Here is a 25,970-nt window from a genome sequence, read left to right as displayed (position 1 = left end):
ATGAATGGACCAATGGATGGTAGATGGATGGATGGTTGGATGAATGGTTGAATAATTGAATGGATGGATGATGGATGCTTGGATGGATGGATCATGGATAGTTGGAAGGATGAATGGATGGATGAATGGAAAGATGGATGGAAGGATGGCATGTTGGTAGCAAGAATTTTAGGAAAGACATGATTTCATCCCCTTTTTCCCTACAGGCCGTGTTATGGTGGCTCATTAGGTCAAAAAAGGCATGTTTTATAGTATTATACTAATCTTGAATTGAGTGGGGTTTTTTAATTTTATTTACAACCACGGAGAAACAGCCCAGAGTGGTCTGAAGCAGTCTGGAACCAACTCAGAAACAGTCTCTGCTGTTTTGTCTGGGTTTTCCTAAGTGTATCTGATCCTACTTAAAACATAAGAATTAAGGTGGACGAGGAAACAAATACAGGTCCATTTAAATTGGACCAGTCATGGTTTATGTGAAATCAACCTTAATCAAGACAAATGTCTGTTCTCCTGTTTTAAGGTTTAGCAGAATGTGTTTGCTTGTTGCATAGAGTGCATTGGCCTTTAAGGCTTAAAGTTAGCTCTGTACTAATGCCGTCACCCAGACTTGGATCTTTTAATCGCTTATTCTGGCAGGAAGTATGAGGACTGGATCAATGAACACGATTAAACAAGACAGAAACAGACATTTGTTTCTAGTTCCAAAATAACAAGCTTCTTTTGGTGAGAATATGGGACATTTCATCACACAGTTATTTATACACTAAATTCAATTTGGATCTAAGATATTGAATTAAACAGATCTGCATTGATTTACTAGCATGCTCAAAGCTTCAAAACCACTTAGACACACAAGACCTTTTTTAATGTATTTATTAGCAAGGGTCCTTGCTGATAACACAGGTCATGTGTTTTCATGTGAAATCACTTTAATCCATGGTGAATGATTCTGTTATTAACCAGCTGCAAAATCATAAATTAGGTTCAATAATGGTGCTTGTGTCTGAGCTTTAGGACCGTTGCTAATTCACTCTATTTCCCCAAAATTTTAGCCATGGTAGAAAATGTAATGAAATAGTTAGATTTAAATGAAATGAGCATAAAAAAACCTTTGAAAATCCTACTTTGACTCAAAAATAGTGTAAATAAATTATCTCAGAAGGCTTTTATTCGATTTATTAATCTATAAATCTTGAATGAGCTGAACTAAGAACATGTAATCTGCAGGGTTTAATACAGATTACTATAACCAAATGATATATTATGATGGAATTGCTTAAAATCTGATACTTAGCAGATTTTAAGCAATCATATTTTGAGTGTTAAGTAGTTTAAAGGTGGTATTTTTATGTCCTTTAACTTATTCTTAAAACAGTTTTGTTTGCACAAAACATAGTTGTCAAGAAAAAAAAAGGTTTCAAGAGTTTTTCATTGATTTACTGACTGAAGATTTTTCGCACAGATGTACATTTTTCATTAATTAGTATGATTTGACGACAAAGTTTATAAACAGAACATACTACCCAGGGTATCTATCCTTTGCACCATTTATTTATTTACTCTCCTCTTCGGAGCCAAATTGATTTTAATCAGAAAAGTAAATTTTTTATTTTTTTGTTGATGAGAAGACGGTGTAGTTATAAAATAATTTTATGAATTATAGATTGTCATCAAACTGGCTGAATGTCTTAAACACATTTTAACTTCCTTTCTCTACATTTTGTAGTGTTTAATTAACCAGATACAGGCTTAATAAAATTCACTCCATATCTTGATTCATAATCCAAAAATTTTTTCTAACTTAATCTGGTTCATATAGTTTCAAGAAACAATGATCCCCTTCATAACCAAGCATGGTTTAAAATTATTCTCTACAAAGCAGTCTGAACTTAAATAGTCTAAATATTTAATTATATTACAGAAATTGTATTAAAAGAGCTAATACCTTCACTGTAAAACTACAGACCCGCTTAACTCTCTTTTTTAAATGCTTATAGAAAAAAAAACAATGGATTTTATTATGTTGTTGCAATTACCTCTAAAAGGCACAATGACGGGCTCACTGTTTATTATTGCTCAGGGGGCACGACTGCAACACAGTTTGTGAAAAGCTCCCGAAAGCATAAAAAAAAAAGAAAACTAAGTGGTTTATGAAAAGCCTGCTTTTCAGTTAGTAATTACCACTGAGAGCAAATAACAGGCAGTCCATTAGTCTAAAGTGAGCATCGCACAATCACAGAGACCAGCTGGTAAAAATCAAAATCGTGACAAATTGCCTGAAATGTGTAAACAGATAAAATATTCGATGGTATGGATTGGAGGTCATTTTTTCCCCCCACTCTACCTTCTAGAAAGACACCCTTCTGAGAAAACATTCTGTCTCATCAATCACATATATATGTATTTCCAAAATGGCTAAAGAGGGCCTGGGGTGTGTTACTGTTGGGCTGCTGTTCATCTCTGATAAAAGCAGGACACAGAAAATTCCTCATATGTGAAATAACCCTGAGAGGCCTGTTAGAAAAGGCTAAAAGAAAGAAATAGGGATGAAGTGAAAACACAAGACTGATGCAAAGGCATTAAGGAAAACTTGTCTGTTTTATGAACCTGAATAAAAGTCAGACGGTGTGTGCCAGTCTTAGATTTACAGAGTGTGTTGTATATATTAACTGTCTGCCGGGTGGTGTGCCTGACTTTACGCAAACCACAGGGTGTAGCCTGGCGCTTTGAAGTCATCCCCACAACCCGCTCTGAGCTGAAAACAGGCTACTGTATGAGGTCCTATTTTACTTCATGGAGAAATTACAGCCTGCTTTTTACTAACAGGGAGTGTATGGAGTGAATTATGTTCCTTTATTGTTGTAAAAGTTGTTTTGTAAATTGAAATAAAAAAATATCTATCTAGAAATAGAAAAATAATGTTTTAATCAAAAGAATTTCTAATTCAAACTTTATATTTTGCAATTTCTGTTTTCTTTTATTTAAATTAAGTTTTAAAAATGTCATTCTTTTCAAATTACTTTTCACAGATCACATTGTTGTCACTACTGGGTTGGACTTTCTTTCAGAGTGAGGAGCGAAGACGCATTTCTTCTTGTCTGCTGGATGTTATCAACAACATTTTAATTGGTTAACAGTAAGAATTTGTATTGGGCTTGAAATGAATAAAACGTAATTATTAGAAAGCAATTTTCAAAAGAATTATATAAAAAAAACTGAATTCAAAAACATACAGTCTGTAAAAATATTGAAAAAATGTATACAAAAAAAATATATTTTGAACAAATAAAATCAGTGAAAAAAGCTAATGAGAATCTTTATAAAAAGTTTATTTCTGGATACGGTAGTTTTAAAATGTCCATTTACAGATTATGATCTTTGTTTGCAACAATACTGGAACAAAATTCATTCCATAGAAGAGTTGTTTTCATGGTTATCCTTGCAAAATATCCAGCATATTATTTATTAATCTTTGGGAAATTTTTTCATTTTTCCTGTGAAAATAATTCAAATATTAAGAAATAAACCTCAAAGTTAAGGTAGCACTTTAAAGCTAGTTACTATTTGTGTATCTGATGCATTGTTTTTGCATTTTTAGTATATGTACAGATTGTAATCAATACACAAATTACAAAATATTCATCGTTTTTTTTTTATTTATTACCGTGTGACTTAATTCAGCATCCAAAAATGTTGTGGATGATTGTGGGGATTCTATAAATACCACGAGCAGAGATGTTTTATATTATGGGGTATGTGGTTGTAATATACTGTACTCGACTGTCTGGCACTCTGCATCTTAAAGTGTTTAAAAGTGTGGCACATAATGCATTGTGAGTTTTCAAGTGCAGTCGCTCCTCAACCATGTCCAAAGCATTAGAAGCTTGAGGTTTAAAACAAATCTGAACTTTTGCTGCTCATTCAACCAAATAGAAAAGCTGACTGGGATACAGACACTCCATCCAAATCGTAATCTCTCCTCCTTCAGAGCTGTCAGCATTATACCATGAACAAATTAACAAGAATATATATGTAAAGGGGTTACAATGCACTAGGGTTAGACAAAAAAATAGAATGTATTTTTTGTGTACAAGGAATGCAAACCATGGTGAAACAGTGGGGGAGTGATTAGCCTCTTACGACCACCTCCCATCAGGAATCGTAAGGTCGGGAGAAAATCGCACATGGTTAAATTTCAGTCGGCCCTCATTAAGTGTTCCTGGGAAAATTCTGCTGTTGAAGCAGAGCTACAAGCGTCTACTGGGCGTTTTACAGGAACCTCGTGCACTGTGCAAGTGCGAACAACGCATTTCTTCTACTTCCAGATGGACAAGTCCGACTAGCCTAATCTTTCTGTCCTGAAAATTATGTGTGGTTTTTGGACGTACAGTGAGAGCAATAAGATCGCATCAGAGCTTCGGCCCATACGGTGTAAGAACATACATTGTGAGCTGTGAACTTGAAAATCTTCTGGGTTTTTTTGTACAATTTGAGCTGTAGCTGACGACAATGATTGAAAATATCGCACACTGTATGTCCCGCTTTATTTTACCTTGTATTCAAGACAAATAGCAGCAGAAAATCCCCAAATGATTGGACAGCTTATGAAAGCTGTAGCTGGGGATTCCCAGAACTAACACCCACCAATTTGCGAAAATCTGCTGCGCAGAAAAGCTACATTAGAAAATTTAAAAGTAGGATCATAATTCTGATAAACTAACTGCTCAGATTACATTTTGAGGTATACTTTCTCGTTTAAAAACATCTTAAAATTGCTTTCTCCCCTACTTTTCTAGCAAATAAAGCCAGACTAGTCTCTCCACTATATGACAATGTTGGGAATCTACTTTTTTGTGGCCTGTTTGTGTGTCTCCGTTTTCCACCACCAGGAGGTTTCCTGTCTTCGCTGTCCCTCCCTGCACACCTGCGGCTCATTCGATCATTATCTGGAGGAGTATTTGAGCAGTGCACTGTCACTACCTCAATGCCAGAGTGTTTGCCAGTTTTGGGTACTCTAGCCAAGCTGAGATTAGCTGAGTCTAACCTAGCTTCGTTTCTCTGAGTCTAACGAGTTTTTTTGTCTTTGCTCCCCGGCCAGAAGCTTTCCCGTGTTACTTGATTCCTGAACCTTCTCCCCCTGGAAGGAGAAACCGAGTTACACTGAGCAGGTGAAAACCTCCATGTTCCGTTCAAGTACCCATCAGAAATCCGAGTGACAGTCCGCTCCATTACTCCTCCGAGTCCAACGCTTGTCAGCCTGTCTGCCCTCCAACGTGTGCACTATTCTCTGGATTAACCACACAATCTGGATTCAAGGACTAACAAGGCCCTCCTCAAACGTGAGTCCCAACCTTGCAAAATCTAAGAGCTTCCAAGATTCCCACGGTACCTGAAAAGACTGTTGAACTTCCCTTCTCACTTCCAGTTCCGGGTCACCAACTCACTGAATTCCAGATCCAACTCATATTTACTCCTTCAATAAACCTGTTAAACTTTTTCCGTGCTGTCTGAGTGGTTTCTCTGCATGTGGGTCAGATTTGTTAAACCGATCATGACAGCCAAGGTACTCTAGAACCCTGCAAAACGCATCAGATGCGTCTGTTTGTCTGAATTTAATGTGCAGAAGCATCCTAGATGAGGCTTTGAATGCCTTTTTGATGCTCAAAATGCATTTGATGTGATCACAGCATAAGTATATGGAATCTTAACCATTGAAATCCCTGTTTTTCATACTTGCTCCTATTAATGGCTAATTTAATCTACTGAAAGGATCCACATGCCATCTGTTTTGAATTAGCACCTTTACAGGAAGCACTATGGTCAGACGCTGAGGGCAGGAGCCCTTATCTGACCAGAAAAACGACAAATCGATTTTAAGACTGCAAACAGACCAAGGATAAAGGTAGATCTGTAAATTAGTTTTTTGTCTGTTTTGTCATCAAACGCTAGCAGGCTGTGTTTTACAAGCTTGGAGGAGAGACACGTGTCACTGAGGCTGAGGGAAGAGCGGAAGTTTCTGGAAATCATCAGAGACAGGCAGAGGCCAGCTGCACGGGACTTTTTTCTTTTCCTGTAGCGGGAGAAAAGGACGTAAATCAACAGGGTGCAGAACGCTACTCGGTTAAATATGTCAGGAAAAGCCCACATCCTGGCACGGCAGGTCGATGGCACGACATGCCAACGTGCAGTCGAGCGTTAACACCAATAAACAAACTCCTCTCTACGATGGAGCCAACAACACGCCAGGGTCTGTCATTCAGGAGCAGAATGGGAAACCTCCCCCATCAGTGAAGGACCCAGAACCAGAAAGTCAGCACTTTTTTCAGAATGAGTCACAGTAGGACGACTGGGAATAAATGGTTGATTCTCAGCCCTGTTTGATGGTGGGAAGACAGTTAGCCCTCATGCGGCATGTTTTGACGTATACGTTTTATGGGGAGCAAATCCTCGGCTGTTACAAACAGGCCCTGTGTGTGTGTTTCAGTCCATTTAGCTCTGAGTGGACCATTTATGCAACTCCAGGACACAGTTATGTAAACATCCGGAGCTTTTTGTTCACTCCGATTGGTATCAAAAGCACTCTGTACACTAATTAGTCATCATATAGGCAATTAGAGAATATTTTGCATTTTTACTGCATAGCATTGCAAACAGAGAGATTACTCTAGGTTCAGGTGACAACATAATATTACAGCAAATGCAGTTTATTTGTGAAGGTCATGTTTTTGTTGGCAGGGAAACCATCAACAGTTTATGTTTTATGAAATAGGTCCTTTTATGTTTTTTAGAAACCAATCATCTTTTGATTTAAGGCTTAACATTAGATGTCTCAAAGGTGAATGAATGAAGCATGGCTCTCATAACTTGCTCCAGTTTGGTTTAAAGTGTCTAGTGTGTTGTACTTTTGTCCTGAGAACTATAAGTATGATTTTTATGCCCTGTAGTTTTCCTAATTGAATAAAAAGTAAAGAAATTAAAACTGTGAAGTAGATATTTTAAATGTCATTGATAAAAAGTTATTAAAATAAGGTTTTTTCATCTGAGGAGATATTCGCAATTTAGGGTATACGCTGTACAGATCTGCACTTTTAACAACGCTACTCCACGCTAAAGAAAATGGAAGTGAGTTCATTTATTGCCAGTCTAGCCACAAATATTAGTCTGAACTTTGGCAGTTAGCTGGAGTAAAATGCGAATCTGAATACCATTAATACAATACTGTCCTTGACATTAAGAAATAGTTGTGTATCATCAGCAAAAGGGTAGACCAGAAGAGCGTATTCATGACATGACTGTCAAAGGAACTTTGGGGTTGGATTTGTATCGCCTTTTATTTCAGGTGGTTGTACGTAAAATCTAAGGAAATTTAAAGTATTAATAAGTATAACGCATACTGATAATGCCCCAGAACAAAATTGAAAGTCTTGAAATGTGACGTATTTAAACCTCTTCTACAAAGAAGGACTCAAAGTTCCTCCATGAAGAAAATCCCCATAAAAACCATTGCTAGCTAGCATATGATGGCTGCCACAAAGTGCGGAAGTGGTAGTTTTTAACCCTTTATAGGACAAGTTAAAATTTTTGATCACTTGCATACCCCCTACAAATGGAGTCCCCTTTCCCTCAGTAAATTCTAGAAGCACAAGATCTATATCCAGCCATTCAGCAAAGATCCTGCTACATGGCTGTACATCTCATTTTGGCATTTGACCAATTAAATGAGCCCTTGAATAATTTATTAACTACTGTAAATTAAGTTGAGTTAACAAGTCAAGAAAAAAAGGTAAAAAGCTAATTGAAACTTTTAGATTTTTAAACTAAAAAATTTAAGTACCAGGATCAGATTTAATGCCGCTCAGGAAATGTTGTACCAAAAAAAAAAAGTATTTCTTTTACTCTCAGAGTGTTTTTCATTCATTTGTTATAGAAGCACTTTTGTTATTTTTCTTAATATAATCAGGCAGTTGGTGTTTCTTTTTATTACATTGACATTTTTGCCATCAAAATATCCATATTTTTTTAATGTAAGGTAGGTAAAGGTAATACGGTCTTGTCCTGGATTCCGATAACACTATTGGCTCACTGAGTGCCCTATAAAGGGTTAAATTAGAAGGTATTACTTGTCAAATTATGAAATATGTCTTTTGTATTTGCTTAAGTTGTATTTTTCCAGCATAATAAATAAAAGAAATAGTTTTCCTCGAACTGAATGTTGGGAAGGATTAGGACAAAGGCTTATAATCTGCATGCAGTGCTTTCATCCTTTAACAATGATCTGTGTGGCTCTAGGCAAAGAAACAAACAAGCATTAGGAGGTTTGGTGCGCAACGTGTCAATATAAGTGATAATGTAGGAAAATATAACCAATCAATCAGCTCACACAGAATGCCTCTTAGAGTACTCCAAGGTGAAAGCCTCATTGAGTGGCTTCCTGTCCACACAGGAAACCTCTACAAACCTGACCTCCTGTATTAGCAGAGTGCAGGCTATTAGAGTAAGCAATACAGCAATATTGTGGTCATAGTAAGCGACTAGATGGAACAAATGAGGAGGTGGTATCGTTTCAAGGCCCTCTGAGAGCATAGGTATTAAAATCACATAACATTTGTTAATGAAACAGGATGAAGTGAGGAGTCCCAGGTTCAATGAACCAACAGGAGGATTGGCATGCTGGCATTGTAATGACTTCTTGCACTTGAGCGACTCAAGGGTGAGTTCACTCATCAGTAACTTAGCTTGACATCTACATGCTTGGAGCCAGCAGCAGCTCAGGACATGTCTGTCTGATTACAGCTATGGCCTGTTGTAAACTCAGATCTGCCTTTATGTCCCACTCCAGAACATGATATTAAAAAGATCTGTCAGGATTATCCTCTGCAACCCAGAAGCTTTTGGTCTGAGGCTCAGTCTGAAATGAAACTTCTCAAACTCTCTGTCTTACTTTGACTCTTTGCTTGAAGAATATAGCAAAATTAATTGATATGAAAATAGACTCCAAGTGATTATTCACAGCTAGGGGATGCAGTGTCTAGGCAGCAGTAAGATTTTGTTTTCATGACACCAGGCTAAATAACCATGGTTACGACTTTTTGGGAAATAAAATTAGAAGAAAGAAGAACCAAGGACAGTGATGATTAAGCATGCCACTGGCAGCTGGGTTTCAGAAATTAAACAAGTTGACAACAAACCTGGACATTGTTTGGCATCGAATTAAACAAAACAGACCCGCAAAGGTTGTGAAATATAAAGTATGGAAGCAAAAAAGCTAAAAAAATAATCATTTTAGGTAGCTAGCAGTAGCCCTTATATTATGAAACAAAACCCAGTAGTGAAACACTTTTTAATGTCTTTCTAGCACCACCAAAATAACTGAAAAATGTTTTAAAAAATGTTTTTGCAGTAAGTCAAAAAGAGCATCACCTTGGAGTAGGCTAGTAATGGATGTTATGTTAGCCTATTTAACAAAACCAAGAAATGACACAGCAATATATAGTTCTATAGTGTGTTGTCAAACATCTTTTTTCCAAGGTAAATTGACTATATAAAAAGATTAATGTAATTTACGTAGTGGTATTTTTTGTGAAGTTAGACACCCGACAAGCTGCCATTGGTGCCAAGCTGCCATTGCCTAGGTAGTGATCCTGAAGTTAGCTGGGAGCAGTATGCTAACTTGTATCGCTTATTAGCAACTTCTGGTTAAAAAGGGGGTTATCCTTGCTGTCTAATTTTGCAAAGAGGGCAAAATATTTTTAAAAGGGTTTACGAGAGGCATTTAAGGTAGCTAGCATCACTATGAAACAGCCTCTAAAAAGGTTCTAACTATGGCATACCTTTAACATCAAACTTTTCAGCTAGGTACCTGCTGACTGAATAACAGTGGTCATATTTGTAAATTAAACATTAACTAATGACATATTCCCTTTACATGCCCTGTATTTATGGTCCTTGCTACTTTCCTTAGCTACACTACAACTTCGCAACGTTCAAACGTTCTTGGAAGCTAACATTGTTCACCTCCAGTGGTAGGCCTTTTAATTGGAAATTTAAAGTTTTCCTACACTTACTTAGTCCTTTGCAAAGAATATTGTTTGTAGATTTGTATTGTTCAAACCATGATACTATCACACCCAGACACCTGTTAACGCAAGAATGCAGGGGGTTTTCTTCCACTAGGTTTTATTTTGAGTTCTTTCTTTTCAGACACTCATTAGGTTTTTTTACGTAGCTGTCATTGAATTATCATTAGCATGATTATATTTGCATTAACAAGCTTTGTCAGCTACACAAGTGCCATTTCATTAAAAGTACATTTATTTCTAAAGAATAAAAAACTCAAATTATGCTCTAAAAAAACTTTAATTGTGGAGCTAATCTTTATTCCGCTCTGACTTATTGCACTGGAATTAAAGCTAAGATTTTAATATATTCTATTTAAAACAGAAATTCTGTTGACTTAAAAAGAAAGAGATGACAAAGGGATGACCCCCCTCAGAGAGACGCTAGCAAAGGTAGGCTCATGTGTCGAGGACAACCTCCTCCAAGCAGGGCTGTTGTCAGTTTAAGCACCAGACTTAAATAGTCTGGAAAGCAAATGACTGCAAGTCACCACAGATTTACAGATCTACACCAGACGCTGGCTCACACACGCCACAGCAAAACACGTGTAGACGGAATGATGCAGAGCAGGCTCGACGAAACCCAGCGTTTTTGTGTTTTCATTACTCAGATATGGAGGCAGATTAAAGCGTCTCGGATATCTCCAGCTCTGCTTTATGTGTGTGCTGACAGGGAAGCCGCCCTGCTCAGGAAATAGCAAAGTTAGAGAACATAGGAGCTGATGCCGATAAAGTCCTAAAGGTCGGAAGGAGCTCAGGCTGAGATGAGTTAGTAGTGGGAACAAGCATCTGAGATGCTGCTTTCCTGTTTATATCAGTTCTCTGTAGTGGGAAAAGCATATGAAGGGGAGGGTGAGGTTTCTACTTTTAAGACGTTTATCATGGTTTTCATCAAAGCAGAAAAATTGTGCATCGGGCATTGCTGTTTATACTTTCACATTATTTATGTTTAGATTGGTTTTACATAACAATTTGAGAACAAACCTAATTATGACTAAATAAGATTTTTTTTCCTATCATCATGTGTAACAGTGGGGTTCTTCACTGGGAAAAGGAAACATTGTCTAGATGTGGTCATTATTTCGCTGAGTTAAGAGTAGAGAAATATATGTTATTATTATTATGTTATACATCTGTTATTGACAAAAATGTTAAATGGAAAGAAAAATCAAATCGGAGGAAAGTTTCTGTATCTCTGCATCCTACGTTTTTCCTTCGAATTTCATAATTTCTTTATTCAAACTTGTCGACATGTAAAGTATACAGCCTTTAGAACAAATGGAGTCCAGTTTTTAGACTTAACATTCAGGACAATTTTACCATGACTTTGGTGTTTTTTTTATACACAGTTTTTCAACAGCTGCAATGTTTGCCTCTGCACAATTTGACGCTTTTGGAGTTTTAAAGACTAAAAGTATCAATAAACATCAAAGGTTTTAGACACTCATACAAGTAACATAACAACAAGGGTTTTATGGACCAAGAGGGGTCAATTTAGGTTATTTTGGTTTTATCAGATAAAAAGGTTATGTGCTAGTATGGAATCTCAGTAAAGATTGACAAAATACTGACAACAATAACGCCAAAAAATCAGTCACGTTAGTTAATTAATGTGGCCACACTTCCTTCTTGCAGAATATTCCACAGTGCCACAAGGCCTTGGTAACTGGACCATTAAAATCAATATGTTGATTTTAATGTTTTGGATTCCTTAAGAAATGCATTTGCACAGTTGCCACACTGAACCATATTCAGGGCAAGCCTGGCATAATATGGCAGATCAAAGGCTGGGATGTCCATAGTCAATGCTTGATGGCTGCTGTCCTGCAAGTTTTAGATGTTCCCTACTATAGCGTTGCTGATTTCTATTGATGGCTAATTAACTGCCTTTTGTTAAACCTCACTTATCACAATTTCTTCCGAAATGTACCATGCAGCAGTCCACACTACATGTATAGTGTTAGACCAGTAGGAATTACCTCATTGATTAGAAATTGATACAACTTTTAAAAAAATCAGGTCCTCGAGAGCCAACTTTGGACACCCCCTGGTCTAAGGACACTAAATCTGCAAAATAACTTGTAGAGTCTAAAAAAATACTCCAAATATTCTTTCCTGTTCGTTCTCAGCTTATCTGGGCATGAGTCAAGGGGGCAGCAGTCTTAGCAGAGAACCCAAGATTTCTCTATCCCAAGACACCTTCCCCAGTTTGGCTGGAAAAAGCCAGAGGCATTCCCAGGGCAGCCAAGAATACAGTCCCTCTAGCTTTTTCTCTGACATCTCCTGGGTCTCCTTTCAGTGGGACATGCCAGGATGGTGTCCGGGGGGAATCCTAAAGAGATGACCATGCAACCTCAGCTGACTCCTCTCAATGTGGAGGAAAAGTGTCTCTAATTTGAGGCCTTCCTGAATGATCAAGCTCCTCACTCCATATCTAATGAAAGCATCTGACTTGATCCTTATCATGGCTACATCACACTAGGCTGAAAACACCTAAGTGCATACTGTAGGTCTTGTCAGGAGGAAGTCAGCAAGACCATGTCACATGAAAAAAGAAGCAATGAAATCCAGTGGTCCCTAAACAGGACCCCCGTCGGTCCTTGGTTAGGTTATGAACAGGGCCACAATAGTTGGAATGACTCCAAATCCTGCTGAGACTTTTCCTTATGATATTTCTTTAGATGAATGTCTTACAAGCTTCTTTTTTAGACTAAAACAAAAATGTTAGACCACTGATTCTCTTGACGTTATTTAAGAGAACCTACAATTATATCGATATAAACTTAGGATCATCAGAAATTTTAACAGTTCTTTATTGAGGCATTAGAATTTCTTCCAAGCTCAAATTAGTCACTAAAAGCATACCACATTTCTGCAGTAGTCTCATTTGATTGATTATAACCACAATTTGTCTTTATTCAAGTGGTTAAAACCAAAACACCAAACCAGGTTCCAGCAGTCATTGCCAAGAACTGCTTGGGTATGGCATCCCAGAGCTGCAAATCCAAGCAAAATCCCACACAGACACCCGCTGAGGTGCAGCCACGCAGAAAACATGTCTGAGAAGTGTTCCCACTCTTGAGTGGAATCCAAACTCCAACAAGTCAGAAGTTACATGTAAATCACATCTGCTTCATTTGATAAAGCAGCAGTTGGGAGCAACCCACGGCACACAGCTCTGGACGTGATTTACTCGTCTGGCCGGAAGGCTCTTTGACTGAGTGATGTGAGGGGTCATGCAGAAAAACAAGCCTATTATTGAGAGGTCCGCTGCCCCTGGAAATAGACGGAAGGTTCAATGAATCTTTTCAGTAAGCCCCTACGTTAAAGACCAATTTTTAGAGCGATGTGTTGGCAGCTTCTATGAGGTGCATTATCCAATAGGGCAGCCAAGGACTGGAAGGCATCTTATGAAACCACCCCATGAGTTAGAAAAGCAGATGGCATCAGATTAGCATCTCAATAAGGCCTCGCACATCCTCAGGCACTCCCCTGCTCCTCTGGCTACCCCACAGAGGATAGGTAAGCTGAAGGACAGGGGGCTCTGGAAAGAAAAAAAAAAATCAATAACTTGACACCTGCAGAATGCCAGAGAGCCAATGGATATAAATAATCCTAATTCTGGTGATTCCACCATTTTCAGTTTAGATATTTTTGAAATATAAAGGCAAAGTAGCTGGTAAGCAAGGCTGAGTTGACAAACAGGTTTAAAGCTACTGCAGACATGGCAGAGTCTGAGATAAGATCAAGGTGAGCACAATCTGTGCTTTGAATTTCAAGACTAAAATGTTTGTACTTGAAACAACATACAGGTATGGACAATGGACGTGCATTTGGTGTTTAGAAATCCCCCATACCTCAAACCCACCACAGCATGAAAAAAACATCCTGATGGTTTTCCGTTACTGACATGGGAAAAAGAGCAACTGTAATCGACTAATAAGCAGTTCGCCTTCATGGAAAGGTAAGTAAACATTAAATGTGTGTAAAATTTCAGGCAGGCCAGGGCAATAGCAAAAACTGAGAAAAAAGGCTACTTTACAGTAAATCCTTATACAGAACAACACATTTACTGTATTATCAAGATGTTCATAGATTTTGCAAAATATTACATAAAATAGTCAAAATATTCAAATAATTTGAGGTTTAATTAGTATTATGCTATTACCATACGTTTTCAACATTTACAGAAAATCGTACAGAACTTTAATCGAGTCTGCCATCAAAAAGAGCAAAACAAAACAGAAGGCCAAATTATCAGATAAATGTTGTATAAAATGACATAACCATGTTACAAAAGGGTCAAGGAAAACCAAAAACACATACCCTACAGAGAGTACAAAAACACATAAAACAAACAAACTTTGGTTGTATTCCTGGGAGTAGCAAAAGTTTAAGTGTGATGATGATGAATTCAGGTAAGCCTGACATAACTGGTATAAAAGACTATTGGTATAAAAGAAAGCCTACAGGCTTACCTCCTATAAAACAGACTGAGCTTGAATCAGATCGCCAATTAGTGTTTAGAATAACACATAAATGGAAAGCAAAGCTTGAAAAGACAAGTGCTTGAATTGAGGAAAGGTTTCTGAAAAAAAGAACATCAAGAAGGAAAAAGAAATGTGAGGATAATGGATCCACTACTTACACATCAAGTTCTTATTGTGACATACATTTACAAGGTAGCGATACTTGAACTGTGCCGTTTCAACAAAAAAAGAAGTTGCGGATTATACTTCTGAAATGTTGTGCCACAGTAGACCTCAATGATACTGGAAACAGATGTAGATTGGTTAATAGCAGAAGTTGGTAATGATCTGGAATACCCAACATTTTCTTGACCCGATGTTTCTTTTACATAGAGAAATTACATTGAGTAGGACATTGAAAGTCATTTTAACTGGCAAAACATTTTTTAGAAGAATCTATGCCTCTCTGACATGAAATTGTCAAACATCTGACATCTACTACCTATCCCATGAAACAGTACTTTGCCAAAAACATTCTAATATTTAGGTGCAGACTTGGTAACAGCATAATACGGCATGAGTTCTCATCAGTGGAGTTGTACCGACTATGGTTCAATTAGTCTTTTTTGCCAATTTGTCGGTTTCTTGCTTAACCATTACCATTTTGTCTCATCCAATTTTAGCTTTGTACCATTTCATTCCCATAAAGTCTAAACATTGACGTTCTTAGCGTATTTTCTGTTGTATTTAACAAGTTTCATGAGTGAAATGGAAATTGTACAGAAATGTAAAGATTTCAAAGGAATTTAAATTAATTATATATTGGAATCAAAAAGCTTGAATTACACTACATCCTCATTACTGGTGATCCTGAACCAACTTATAGAAGTCCAGAAGATCAGGTTCTCTTTTCTTCAGATGGAGCAGTGAGGCTTTTGTCTTGGCCCTGGAACACTGGGCCATGTCTACACTGTCTGCAGGGTGCTCAAGAGTACATACACTATGAGTTTGCCCAAATGGTCCACATGTGTTTTGTGGACCTGGAGAAGGCATTCGACCGTGTCCCATGTGGTGCCCTGTGAGGGTTAGGAGGGCAGAGTCCGGGGCCTTTTATTGGGGCCCATCCAGTCACTGTTAAGCGACTGCATTGTCGAACCAATTCCCAGTGCATGTAGAATTACGACAAAACTGCCCTCTGTCACTGGTCTGTCTATAGCCTTTATGGAGAGGCTTTGCAGGAACAGCCAAGGACCTGAGGGTGTCTGGTATGGGGACCAGTGGATGATTTGGCTCTGCTGGCTCCCTCCTACCAAGAACTGCAGGACAAGCTGGTTAGATTTGCAGAAGAGTGTGCAGCAGCTGGGAAAAGGCTGCTGCACAGAGACCATGACTTTGACCGGAAAAGGTCCACTTCTGGTTTGTGGAAAGTTCCTGCCTCATGTGGACAAGATATTGTACTGTTCTGTAGTATTGCACTGGATAGAGAGCAGAGCCAAAAGGCAGAGCTTTTGATTTAAAAGTCAGTTTACGTTCGTACCATAAGGTGATGAAATATGGATCATGACCAAATATTTAATAGTAAATCCATGAACGCCCAGCACCCTAAATAGAGGTTTTAAACCTTGAAGGTTTTAAATTTGTGCTTGATTAATTGTTTGCCTTAATTGTATGGTCTATCACGAATGTCATTGTGGAGGAGAACCTTTCTTTCCAGTCTCTTTAACATCTGTTTTATAGTGCTAATAAAAAACTAAGATTCTACCAAGATTTATGCTCACTGACTCAATGATTTGACTATAAGTAGACACATTTTGGATATTTCTAACAACTGCTTTGTATTGAGATGGCTAGGACTCTATTCTGAACAGAAATCAAACATGGCAGTTTATTCACTTCTTACATTTAAAATATTTTGGATGTATAAAACCAGTCAGAGGAATCTGAGGCCCAGAGGTCAAAGGTTTCGCTTTACTCAGAGTATTCCCAGGTCAAAATGAACACAAAAGAATGCCTGTATCCTCTTACTAAACAGAGATACAAACACAGTGGTACTTGAAGGGGTCATTCCTTTCAGGGACTGGTTTCCATGGCAGAGGTTCCCATGGTGAGGGGGGCCCTTGATGGCCCCAATAAAGCCATGCTTAATGCTTCCAAACAACTCGTTACAGTCAGTCCAGGAGAGCTGGAGGATGCTTGTTAAATGAGAGGCCTGTTGCAGTGCAGTACAAGAGCAACATATTTCTGGTCTGATTAATTCACTCAATCATTAATAGGTGGAAGATAAAAAAAAAGAAAAAGGTATCTACAACGTTTGAATACATATATAAGTACGTTAATAAACAAAACCCTGCCCTTAATTCTCTTCCAGTCTCAACCTTAGTACAATCTCTTTAGTAGAGCTATTCAAGAAGTCCATTCAATCAAAAAGTTAACATATCATCCACCGATTCACACCTCCATCCGCTCCAACATTTCACTCTGGCTCTTCAGCCATGTGTGACATTCCCATGATTGCGGGAATCCCATTTATCCCAAAATCTGACCCTGACCGGCAGATGCACTCAAGCATTTGTGCTAACACTGTTAGGACATGTTAAAGCTTTGAGCCATTAAAAAGCAATTTACTCATGAATCCTTAGGGGATTTACTTCCATGGCACTCCCCTTCAAACCTTCAGAAACATGAAGACTTAGATGCCACAAACCAATCAGAAACCTGATAGCCTCAATGTGTGCTAACAGTCCTACAGTACAATGTCCCTCATTGAGTCCTCTAGAACACTTCACTCTATGTGTTGGAGTAAAACAGCTGCCAGTGGACTGTTTGTGAAAGGATGAGGAGGAAAACAACCCCACTGTTTGGCTTTCACATCTGGAAACCATAAAGGCCAAAACCCACATAGCTTAGCTGACAACTAGCCACCCGGCTAACAAGAGGTCCGTGGTCCACTCAGGAAAAAGCCCCAGCACATTTGTGGTTTCTTCCCACTGTTGGTCACAAAAGCTTTAAATAGCTCCTGGTTTGATGGACATGTTAAGGGCAGAAACTTATGATTCTCAAGAGGCCTTTTCAGGACCACAGGCTACATGGAGAAACACAGAAGTAAAAATGAAGAATGGGTCTGTGGAAAAAAAAAAAATAAAGTGCAGGGATGGAACACAAGCTCACACAAAACATGAGCTGAAGTTATTTCGAAGCTGTTTACAACCTATTATTACAGCAAATACATGATTATGATTTTCAACAAAATGGAAAGCCAAGCGAGCTTAAATTTCCTCATTCCAAACCTGGAAGCCCAACTAGAAACTGTTCTTTAAGATTAAACTGGCCTTGTTTTATCGAAAGTAAAAGAACAATGAATTATAGTTTGATGTATTTATTCTCAATTATCAAACACTGTTAAATATTAATGGATAAGAGATCCACTATTAACAACTATAGCTATGCATCATTAATATGAATTGAGTAATTTCAATAAAAACATGCTGTTCTCATGGGCAATAGGTTGTATCGTTTATAATAAACAGTTTTTGTACTCTTAAAGGTATAGTGGAGAATTTTCTTTGTCCGATTGGAATATCAAAATAAGTGTCAATCATTCTGGTTATCTTTCTACGTAAGGCCGTCCTACGTGCTCGTCCCCATTTTCACTTACCCGTGGTGAGTCTGACATAGCGGAAAAATTGCAAATCCTCTTTTGGAAAGTAAAGCTCGGCGTACACTGTGCGATTTTCGGGGCAATTTTCCAGTCATGCGAGAATCTTGCGATCGGCCCAACTTTCAGCCTGATCGTGCATTGTGAGTCGTGTAGTGTACAGGGGGTTACGAGGGGCGATCAGCCTCTCATGACCACCTCCTGGTCAAGAATGAGTGAAATGAGTGAAATGCCCTCTGTCTGCAAAATTAACGGACTGCAGCAGCCACGTCCTTTTTCCAAATACGTCATTGCCCTTTCTTTCTAGGACCCTCAGCACAAAATTGCACAAATTGCTAAGGTAGCGCAGTTCACTATATTGAGCTTAATATCCCTCTTCTAATTGTTTAGCTTCAGGATAGAGAGCTACAGAGCAGCGCCATCTCACTGCGGAGCTCAGTCCGAAGTGGTTTTTAGTCGTACAGTGTGAGCAGGTATATCGCATCACAGCGTCGGGCCGAATATAAATCATGAGCTAATGCTCACACTGTACGACTAAACGCAGGGTTTAGTCGTACAGTGTGAGCAGCAGATGCGTGCAACGATTGAAAAAAAATCGCACAGTATGAGTGATGCCAACAGCAACTTTTAAGCAAAATATGAACCAGGAGAAATGGGCTCTTGCAGGCATTTTATAGGCGTTCTCTCAGGAGCAGGTACAGGGTTGGCCATGTGCATTTTTTTTTAAGTGGAAAGGGCAGGATTTTTTTAAAAATTGCCAAAATCCTCCATTTTACCTATAATTATTATAACTTTGCTATAACATGTTTTGTTGCACATAAATGCCAGGAAACTAATGCAGAGAGAGAAAGCAAAAGAGGGGAGTAGGAGTGAAAGCCAAGGGCTAACAAAGAAAATAATTCCGGCCTGCTGTAAAATGAATGAGACATAAACACTAGTGAACCCTTCATAAGCTCCACTAATTAATCACTTTTCCTTTTTTTGTATTATTAAACCGTTATTATACAATGTAACATTATTCAGTTTAGGTTTACTAACACATTACACATGATTTTCATTTGTTAAACATAAAAAAAATATCCATCATGTTGCTCTATCACAAAAAAATCCCAATAAAGTAGTACGCTAAAGTTTGTGGCTCAACATGACTAAATGTGTAGCTGCAGGCGCCACCATTACATTATCCATCAGATGTCAACAGCCCAGTTGTTGGCAGTTCTCAGCATCAATTAGGGGTGTGAAACCACAGAGTACGCAAAAGCAGAATGACAGAGACACATAAACTTTCTGTTACAGCCAAGCGTGAACATGGAGGGCTTTTTTGGTTGTTTTTTTGGCATGGAATGCATCCGAACACACGGCTCTAAAACAAGAAACCTACTTTTAAGGAAAAGCGGGCGTTCGGAGGCACATGGATGCAGATGGAGTGGGTTTGCTGGAGTTGAGCCAGGCCAACCCTTTGACTCCAGGAAATGTGTTCTCTTTTCTACACCCTCTTATGTTCAAGCAGCTGTGAGACCTCACAGATTACCTAACAAAGTTTCCTTGAAAAAAAAAGTCCAAAATCTAAAAGCCTGTGAGAATATTGAGAAAGAATGCCTCGCGCTGAGTGTCCTCTCTGTCAGAAAGCATCATCCGTGAGGAATGAAATGTGACACTGGCTGTCAGGGCTCGTTTGGGGAAACTTGCCGTCAGTCAGCCATGGATGGGGCTCTGGTACAAGGGCAAAGAGTGTGAATGAATGGCTAGAAAAACCATGCTGTAAGCAAGGAGGTCATTGAGGGGATCTCAGCACCAGATAAGGACATGACACACTGAATCAAGACACCAAGGCCTTAGCTTTACATGTCCTTTTACACCTGAAATTTCAAACTGTATAAACTATTCCAATATAATGATCTTCTACCAGCGTCCATATATATATTGCTGTGTTTAGGTATGCTGATAATCTTAGGTAGGCAGTGGATCTTACAATAAGTAGGTGAAGGAGCAAGAGGCTTATCCAGGTCAGTGTGCTGTTTGGCTTCTCTGACGTATCTAAATGGGATTAGAATCCTCTGACAGTCCAGACTAAATCACCTCCTGAAGCACAGTTCTGCCACCTCCCATTAAGCACCTGAGGTCCAAAACCATTCTGAAAGGTAGAGCAGCAGGAGACTGAGCCGCATCCCAAATCCTGTTCACCACTTTAGCCCAAAACTCATGACCGATTATTATTATTTTTTTATTTTAAACCTTGATCTAAGGTTTGAAACCTATTTCTATATGGGGAAGCTGCTGTGGTTTTAAAAACTTCAACAGATTAACAAGAACTGACACAAGATATCACTTCGTAATGGAGTTTGAAGGGAGGATCAGCTGTTCCCTGTGGTCACCAACATGTTCAGGTCACTCAAATTTCACCTAAAAAAACCTGGAGTTTAAAGACTGACACCAACACAACCTGTTGGTTCCTGATTAGGGTCATTTCAATTACTCTTGTTAGTGATTAGACTCAAACAAATCCGGTGCGATGGGAGGAGGGCTGTGGATAAAACTTGCCACACAACTAGCCTGCTGTGTTAATGCACTTAGTCAACTTCTGTTTGGTTGAGAAACCCTTAATCTGTGTTACATAGGGAAAGTAGTTCTTTACGAATTCCTTGCTACACTAATTTTCTTAACTTCAAAGTATTATTAATCCCACTCATAAAATACATTTTTTGCACAACACTACCTTAAAGACACAAAGGTATTCCAGAATGCATTATTTTCTGTAATCAGGCTTTCACATAGGGTTGTGTCGATTGCTACATAGATTTCCTTTGTGGATAAGGACATTATCTATTTTATTATTTTACAATACATTTCTATTTTGATCTATAACTGCAAACTTTGTCACAATTTGTTATTTTTTGTTTCCCGTGTCTGTTAACATAAAAAAGGGCAAAAAAAAGGTTAGAACTGGCATAACATACACTTTATTTTTTCATTAGAAATACTACACAACCCTACAGGTTTTAATTCTGAAGGGGGTGGGGGTGCTGACCTAGCCTGACGTAGTCCTACTCAATTCTAGTCAGAATATGAGTCTGATTCTGCTCCATAGAGCTGTGATTATGGAGCGTGTTTTGAACGAACCAGGAAAAAAATGCCAATAAGAGCAAGGAGTGCGTGACGTATGTTAAGCGACGCATAGTTGTTGTCAACAAAAATTAAAGCGTGCAGTTGCACGTTTAGAATAAGAAGATGAGCCTTGATCGCGTTTCTCTGTTCCTCTTTTAAAATTAATTTGCTGTCGATTAGGGGTGTAAATAATAATCGTTTTGTATCGATGCATCGATCCAAAAGCCAACGATCCGATGCATCGACACGTCCGCAAGATAATCGATTCATTTTTTTTTTTCCTCCGGTCAATTTTTATCCATTTCCTCCCGGGCGTAATTCTCCCTCCCGTGCTAAACCTATTTTGCCCTCCTACCTCGCTTCCTGGTTATACTCTTACAGCAGTGTGTTGCAACAAGCTTCACACAGACATGTTTAAATTATGCTCAATATTGAAGCGTGGTCTGTGCTATATGCTGTGGGTCTAGATACGGCCGAGGCGGTGAGGAAGTGGGGGCGAGTTTAGTCCGACGACGGAGGGACATGAGGGCCAAAAAGAGCGGCGCTCCAGGTGGAAAAAGGGTCCCAGCGTTCTCGCGCACCTCGCTCTTCTAACGGGTCAAACTTCACGAGTTGTTTTCCGCAATTTCGGTCATAAAAACAAAACAAGCTGGCCTCCTGTCTGCGGCGCTGTTTGCGGTCATCTACAATTTGGGAGAGGAGCAGCGGAGCGTCTCTCAAGGGGACGTTGACACTCTATTGAATTGCAATCATTGCACTGGTTTTCTGCAGTATTTTTGCAGTATTTTTTGATGCAACGTTTCTACTTCTGTTATTTGCTGTTGTTTCTAAAAAAAAAATGCATAACGATATTACAGCTTTCATTGATTTATTTCAAACTTAAAACTTTGTTTAGCCTGTAAGGTGTAAAAAAAAAAAAATAATAATAAAAAATTTTTTACCGATTAATCGAATCGAATCGTGGTGTATTCTTGAGTATCGAAAATAATCGAGGGTCAGGAAATCGGTACTGAATCGAATCGCCATGATGGATCTGATTTACACCCCTGCTGTCGATATCTTCTAGAACAGACCTAATAGCAGAATCTACACACCTCAACTCTCCAGCGGCGGCCATTGTTGTTGTCACCCAAGCGCGCTTTGGTGACGTGGTTGATTACGTTACTGTTGATCATCTGTCCATCATCTTATAAAGCCCAATTTGATTGGCCCGCAAGATATTGTGCTAGCATACTCGCGCTACTACTGAGCAATGCCAGACCAAACTTCCCGACCTCAAACGTTGTGGGCGGGACTAAGTTCGGAATGGCACCCAGGCTAGTGCTGTACTAACTGAGGATGTTGTTTCAGGGCTGCCAACTCTCACCCATTGGGTGTGAGACTCAGGCATCTAAGGGTTTTCACAGACTCACACTCCTTATCCCCAATTTTTCACGCTAAAAGACGACGGACATTAAAAATCAACTCCATTCCACTTATTTATATATAAAAATACCATGCTGAGAAAAACCCAGTCCGCGTTTTCAACACAACCTTCGCGCTAATACATACTGACATACCAGGTGAGTTTCCAGCCTCTCAGCTAGCCTAGGAGCGTTTAGGCTTCCCCAATCAGAGCTGGAGGAGATGCCTGGGGGATAGGGAAATGTTGGAGTCTCTGCTGACACTACCCCCATGACCCAGAAGATGGCAATTACAAGTATTTCATACACTAGTCACTCATGGGAGTTTTAAACTCTCTTTAAGATGTTTAAAAGAGAGTTTCAGTACTAACTAGTTGTCCTATAATGCGAATGTTAGCCTGATGTAACTAAAAAAAACAAGTTTCAGTTCTGTTATTGATATTAGTACAAATGGTTATGGTGTTAAATTGAAGTGCGTGTTTGGTAACATCTCATTCGTTCCTTAAAGACGCTTTACAGAGTTTTCTAGTGATACTGCCACCTGGGACCAAAACTTTCTTTGCTCGTTCGGACCAATTCAACACGGACATGATTCCCGTCACATCCGAAGAACAGCGCAGGAACTTCCAACCGAAGTAATTCAGGAGAATATGCTACAGCCTTATAGATACGTCTGCGCTGAACTATTGAGGTGTCAGTCTGCTAATTAAAACAATATATTTCATCATTAAGTGTCAAATAAAAAGGCTATTTTAAAGACAATTTTCAGTAAAAACATACATAACGTCTCTTTAATGTTACAAGTTTAAAATTGTTATATCGATGTCTCTCAAAAAAAAAAATAAAATACAAAAGATTTTTAAAGTGGTATCTAGAACCCCTTAATCAGAATCAGAATTTGTGGCAATTAAAACTGTAAACACAGCATGATGCTGCCACTACCATGTTCTTGCTGACCTGGGCACAGATTAAGCTGCAGGTCCACAGTGGCTGTTTCAATCTGTCCACCAGTCCCAATGCGAATGGAAAATATCCCCACAGCATGATCCTGCCATCACCATGTTTCATGACACTGCAATTTATAACTTAGTTATGTGGATTATAAAGGCAAATAGTTTTGGAAATTGTTAAATCTTTAAAGAGGTATTACTACTTGTTTAAAACAATTTAAAGTAGAAATTTTTTTAATCAATGATGTTTCAGTCAGGATCTCTATTAAAACACAAAAAAATGATTTTTTTTTTTCTTTTTTACAGCCTTTTTCACTTTATCACAGTCTGCCTCTGTTGCAGCACTGCACTTTGATCTTAAGCTACTGTACAGTGGATGACAAGGAAATCTTCAGGGAAATCCAAGCAAAAATGCAGAATCCAGAAAGGTAATAAGTCAGCAGAGTGAACGCCAGTGATTTCTAGTCATGCCGGTTCATCTGAAGCAATGCAACCTTTTGCTTGTGCCAGCCAGTTATCATTCCTGGGCAGGGCTGCTTAGATATGTGGTCCCAGACTAAACATGTCTAGAACGTGCAAAACATGATTACATTTTTTAATGCATCCTTCCTTAAATCCCAATCCCTTCCTCCCGTTAAAAGCTGGTTTATCTGCTGCAGTGGATGCCGCAGCCGGCTTTTCAGCACCATGCAGGCGTGGACCAGAACAAAAGAGGCAACGACAGCAAACAGTAGCGCATCGGCGGAGACGCACCAACATCACCAAATCAAAACCAGTCCTTTTTTAACCTCTAAAACATATAATTTAGAGGTAGAAAATGGCTTTAAAAATAAAAAACATACATTAAAATTGATCTACATAGCTGCAAATAGCGCAACAGTACAATACACACTGGTTTAGAAACTTTACATATCCAAGCGCTGCGTAAAAACGCGTCCAAACTGCCTATTCCTGCAGGATTGTGCGTAGAAAAATGTCTACAGCTATATTAAAAATGATATGAATGAATCCGTTTTGGTGCCTTACCTGCAGGTTTAAGCTGCTGAGCGGCTCTGACACTAATACCCCTGTGTGTGTGAGTGGGGATGCAGTGACAATGAGAGCGCTGTTTGGCCCTAAGGTCCCTCCCTATTGCAAATTGAGCTACCGTAAACGCGCTAATATATGCGCAGGAAGGAGGGAATCCCGTTTAAATCCTGTGCAGCATCGCTTGGCAACACATATTCAACAGATGCTGCATTTGTTAGAGCACAGCTTTATAAATATTCATGGTTATTCAAAGTTTAAGCTGTTTTTCTTTTTTATTATTATTATTTTACTGCCTAACAGATTTAAAAGCTTCCTTTCTCTGTGCGGCTGGAGCATTGGGGTGTGGCTGTTGCTGAGGAAAGATGGAGAGAAGAAGGGAGGAGGGGGCCAGGATGTGAGAAAGGAGGGGGGCATCAGAGCAGTGTCCTGTAGGTGATTGTGGAGATGCTCTCTGCAGCTCCAACTAGAAATGGCATTACATCTAAATTAAAAGGGGTTTGATTAAAAGAAAAGTTTTCATTCAAGATTCAAAATATCTCAATGGATCATTTTAAGCATCAGTCATTCCACAGAGAGCCTATCTTTCTATCCGGATATAAAAGACTCAAATCAAACCAACACTTTCTTCATTCTCCTCAGTTTCTGCGCTCCTCTGCTGCCACCTACTGGAAAAGGTCAGACAGTACAGCTTACAGGTGCATGACAGACGCAATTAGAAAAAAAATCAACTTCAGTCAAAAGTAAAAAAAAAAACAAAAAACAAACATACATTCACAGATCAATTGCACCTAGAGGTGAAACTTAAACTTGGTAATTTTTTTTCTTTTACCAAAATCCAATACCTAAGGCTGCGTTCAAACCGCAGAAAATTCCTGGTATGGGGAACTAAACTGGATGGTTATTCAAGCATCTTTAGTGTCAATGGTCTTGTTGCCTTTCTGACTCTCAGCTTAACATCCAGACTCTGACTACTCATTCATATGGACTCCTCTACTCAATGTTAAAAAAATCTACTCTTTATTTTTCCTATCATCCCCAGGCCATGTAGGAGGACAATGCTTCGAGATGCTGACCTTTGGTTGCTGAACAGTAAGTAAAAATAGAGAACTGATTATTTTTCACCACTCATTGCATCAGAAGTTTAGCACCACGCCTTGTGGATTTTGTCCGTCTGACTTTCCATGAAGACCACTCTTCTTTTTTTTCACCACAACATATTGGCAGGCGCGCTGGAAGCTGTTTCA

At 38.9% G+C, this 25,970-nt stretch overlaps 1 protein-coding gene across 1 annotated transcript in view; it reads right to left on the bottom strand.

Annotated features, from left to right (window-relative positions):
- Positions 1 to 24,864, bottom strand: part of LOC107093615 (microtubule-associated protein 2-like) — an 85,452-nt gene extending 60,588 nt beyond the window's left edge. The window contains exon 1 of the mRNA XM_015388795.1: positions 24,724 to 24,864. The gene's annotated coding sequence lies outside the window, so the exon portion shown is untranslated. The remainder of the gene's footprint in view (positions 1 to 24,723) is intronic.
- Between the last annotated feature and the right edge of the window lie 1,106 nt (positions 24,865 to 25,970).

This window comes from Cyprinodon variegatus, unplaced genomic scaffold, assembly GCF_000732505.1.
Source record: "Cyprinodon variegatus isolate N-32 unplaced genomic scaffold, C_variegatus-1.0 Scaffold435, whole genome shotgun sequence".
NCBI lineage: Eukaryota > Metazoa > Chordata > Actinopteri > Cyprinodontiformes > Cyprinodontidae > Cyprinodon > Cyprinodon variegatus.
The sequence above is the reverse complement of the archived record's forward strand: the minus strand, read 5'-3'. Positions and strand labels throughout refer to the sequence as shown.